Genomic DNA, 4,909 nt, shown 5'->3' on the forward strand with positions numbered 1-4,909 from the left:
CACTCTCCAGAGGTGTGGGGGAGGGGAAGGGGGGGGGGCAGCTGCCACTCTCATTAGAGAGTGCATGGTCTGGGCCCCTTGATATATTTATATAGTAAATACCGCTGGTGCATGCATACTATTGTACCAGATTAATAACTGCAATGCACTGTAGAGAATACACCAGTCCTGTACAGTATAATGTAACATATGTATAATGTATAAGTCCACTGTCTAGAACTTGATCCCTGGGAGAAGGGGGGCACCGGGGGTTTTCCCCTGTACTCCTGTGGGCCAGTCCGACACTGTATCTATGATATATCTTTCTGTATCTGCGTCAGGTAGGTGGTGAGGCGGGATGTCCAGCTGCCTCTGAGGGGGCCACATTCACAAATTTAGGGGCACCAATGTGAATTTATATTCTCCTCCCCCCTTTCCCAACCTAAAAACTTTGTGCCACCCTTGATTGTGAAAACCCTCTATTATATTGTAGATGTTTAGAGTGATCATTACCACAACACCTAGAGACCCAATTGTTCCTAAGCCTATTTTAAACATGTACTGTATATCACTGTCCAGAAAAAGTCATTCATCTCATTGCCGTCTGTGGATGATTCCTCCTGGATATTATATAACCCAAGCAAAAAAGTAAAAAGTGTGCATCACAAGAGTGTACCATTTAAAACAACTTGAATTTGTGTCAGCTGTCTTCTGTAATATTCCATAAGACATTAGGAGCAGGATCCTGTTTTCATTTGACTTACATTAGAACATCCTGTGCTGCAGAATGCTATTTCTACATAGAATAAATGTACCTGTATATCTTTTGATCTTATTTGTAGCTTTTCCATATGAAATAACTGTCATTTTGATGTAGCTTACTTTAGATCTTACATGCATAAACACTTGTACAGTATACCCTCTTTGAGCTGTAACAGTGAGGGCCCGATTTAACCTTAAAATGGCAACTTCTTGTGTACACACAGCGGCCTCTCCCTATGTAGTGAACAGGTTCCGGGTCGCATCGTTCACACTGCCACTGACCCGGTATTCAACCCAGGAATAACCCTCCTTATAACCAGGGTTTAATTACCGAGTCAGGTGACCCGGGAATTCTCCATGGCTCCTTTCACATCACACAGTGACCCCTGTCGACCAGGCAATAAGCCGGGTCGATACCGGGTTATTTTTGCGATGTGAAAGGGGTATAAGGCAAAATGCATCCATCACCATAATCAACTCAAAAACTTTCACCAAGCCATGAGATGTGCACAGATCTATCTTAAATTCAAACGCATCTCAAAGTGGCATGGTTCTCTTGCTCACCCACATCCATATATGTGAGCAGGGAGGTATACAAGACATAGTCATGCCCCCACATAGCCAACTCCCCACAATGATGACAAGGTGTCGCTGGACTGGAGCGCCCGCCAACGTCACAGTCTGTGCCACCTCGCCCCAGGTACATGGCTGTGGAGATTCAGTTCGGGGATGCCTAAGAGGTGTTCGGGCACACCCTGTGCACACACCACTTTGACCACGCATCTTAACTGTACTGAACTCACAAGTCAATACCGCTGACCCACCTATGTAAGCACAGGTATAAAATAAGCTAAACTCATATTATAGGCATAGGTTGCACACACGGCAAAGCAACAAACTTTATACAATAAGGGGCAGATTTCATGAATAATACATTTGTTATCTCTTGTTCTGAATGTTAAATGTGTTTTAAGAATGATAGTTTGATTGCTAATTGGTTTGAGTACCATTAAACATTCGTAATGAGTGATGACAAGAATATCACTCATTAAATATGTTGCATAATAATGTTTTTACCTGGTACAAATGGACATACAGTACTGTATGTCCAATTCCTAAACCAAGACAGACAATATTAACTTTTTGAGGCTTTATACCAGAGATGGGCAATAAGCAGCACTCCAAGGTACTGTTGAACTACACATCCCAGCATGCCCTGCAACAAGTCTAGTCTGTGATATTTTAAGAATAGAGTAAATTTAAAGGTACCACAATATTCACTATCCTAAAAAATGGCGTTTGCTGCACCTCTCACCCAAGGAGGGATGCAGCAATGTATATTTTGTGGTCAAAACTCCAAAAATGCTGTTTTACCCCATAAGTACTAAGCCATGGGGCTTGGATGCAGTGGGCATTGCCAAATAGAAGCCTATGGGCTTCTCTCTGTGTTTCCCTGAGAGAAATCCAATTGGATCCCTCCCAGCACCCCACAGTGAGTGACGCACAAGCTGGGTCCTGGGAGAGCCGTGGACAAGACGCATTGACATTGCGGTGATTCAGTGAGTGAGCCAGGGGTGATGCGGATAGGTTCCTTAAGATAGCCTGAACCACCACACTGGGAGCCGGCTATTCCGGTCCCCCAGTGACATCTCTGCTCTGCTCCCATATGTAGTACTGCAGCTTGGGACACTTGTCCCTGCTGCCGTGGCACTCTGCCTGCAAGTAGTGCTGAGCTGATGTGCTGGGAGACCTCAGCATTCAGCACACTGCACACCCCCATCCCTGCCGCACTGGGAGCTGGCTTGCCCAGTCCCCCTGTGTGCAGCACAGAACCGGCAGCAGCAGCTTCCTTCGCCCCCGGTGCACTGGGGGTAACATTACTGCTGCTGTCTTGTGCTGCTGGGGAGCCAGGACAGGAGCACCCGAACCCCAGTGGTCGGCACTGTGCGCTATGGCCTGGGATGGTTTTCCCGGCTGCAAAGGCTCCTCACATCCCTTCTCCCCCAGCGCAGTGCATCGTGGGTTAGCACTCATCACCATTGCAACCAGAGAGGTCCATAGCCACGGCACATCAAAGTCAGCAGCACTACTGGGGCATGTGAGTATCTGGCACTGGGGGCATATGTGTATTTGGCACTGTGGGGGAATACTTGCATCTGGCACTGTGGGACGTATGTGTATCTGGCACTGTGGGGGCATAGGTGTATCTGGCACTGCACTACTAGGGACATATGTGTATCTGGCACTGCAATACTGGGGACATACATGTATCTGACACTACACTACTGGGGGCATATGGGTATCTGGCACTGTGGGGGCATATGTGTATCTGGCACTGCACGACGGGGCATATGTATATCTGGCACTACTGGGGGCATATGTGTATCTGGCACTACTGGGGGCATATGTGTATCTGGTACTGCACTACTGGAGGCATATGTGTATCTGGCACTATGGGGGCATATGTGTATCTGGCACTATTGGGGGGCATATGTGTATCTGGCACTACTGGAGGCATATGTGTATCTGGCACTATTGGGGGCATATGTGTATCTGGCACTACTGGGGGCATATGTGTATCTGGCACTACTGGGAGCATATGTGTATCTGGCACTATTGGGGGCATATGTGTATCTGGCATTATTGGGGGCATATGTGCATCTGGCACTATTGGGAACATATGTGTATCTGGCACTGCACTACTGGGCGCATATGGGTATCTGGCACTGCACTATTGGGGGAGTATGTGTATCTGGCACTGCACTATTGGAGGCGTATGTGTATCTGGCACTGCACTACTGGGGTCATTATATGCATCACTTACTCTACTGGGGTCATTATGTGTATCTGGCACTATACTGGAACATTATGTGTATCTGACACTATACTGGGGACACTAGGGCAGATGTATTAAGCCTGGAGAAGGCATAAATAAGTGATAAAGCAGTGATAAGTGCAAGCTGATAATGCACCAGCCAATCAGCTCCAATATGTAAATTGACAGTTATGAGCTGATAGGCTGGTGCGTTATCACCTTGCACTTATCACTACTTTATCACTTCTTTATGCTTTCTCCAGGCTAAATACATCTGCCCCATTATGTGTAAGGAACACTGCTGTGGGTGTTATGTGTAAGGATGCTAAGTGTGTGTGTGTGTGTGTGTGTGTGTGTGTGTGTGTGTGTGTGTGTGTAGAGGGTGTGTGAAAATATATTTATAGTTTGATAATACAAAGATGTGAGGCCACGCCCACTTTGCCAAGAGCATGCGTGCATTGGGGGAGCACTTTAATTTTCCTCGCTCAGGATGTTTGTAGGCCTGGAGCAGGCCCCGGTCCTAAACCTGGAAGTCCTTGTATCACAAAAGAGCACTGTCCTTTGTGATTTTCATCAAGCATATGCCATTAATAATCGATGTTATGCTAGTGATGAGTGGGGAGAATGAGTCAACGAATCTAGCCCCCGCTATGCCCACAGATTTATAGAAAGAAAAAATGCACATAACACAGGATAATTAGAGGAGAAAATATTGAGCACTAGCAATACTATTTGTACTTTTATGAGACATGCCCCTGTCAATCCATATCAATAGCCTAATACTTCAAAAGGCTGACGAGGCTGAAGTTAGTTTCTTATTCTGCCAGCTTATTATTCACTTCTTATTTGAACTCCAGCTAATTATTCAGAAAATTGAGTTTTGCAAAGGTTAACTAGTCTTGGGCCACAAATTTCTCACCTGAAATCAACAGAGGGTGGACACTTACATATCACCCACTTGTATTTTGCTTGGCCCAACACTGGTTTGGGCATGAAATACACTGGCAAAGTGGGCACACACACCGTATTTTACCATTTTAAATATGTAGCTGTAGTTTTGCAAGGGTTAACTAGTCTTGGGCCACAAATTTGACACCTGAAACTAACAGAAGGTGGTCACTAATGTATGACCCACTTGTATTTTTCTGGCCCAATACTGGTTTAGGCATGAAATACGCTGGCAAAGTGGGCACAATAACCATATTATAATTGACCATTTTGAATAAGTAGCTGTAGTTTTGCAAGGGTCAACTAGTCTTGGGCCACAAATATGATACCTGAAATCTACAGAGGGTGGTCACTTACATATGATTCACTTGTATTTTGCCTGCCCCAACACTGGTTTGGGCATGG

Source organism: Pseudophryne corroboree, chromosome 3 (genome assembly GCF_028390025.1).
Source record: "Pseudophryne corroboree isolate aPseCor3 chromosome 3, aPseCor3.hap2, whole genome shotgun sequence".
Lineage (NCBI taxonomy): Eukaryota > Metazoa > Chordata > Amphibia > Anura > Myobatrachidae > Pseudophryne > Pseudophryne corroboree.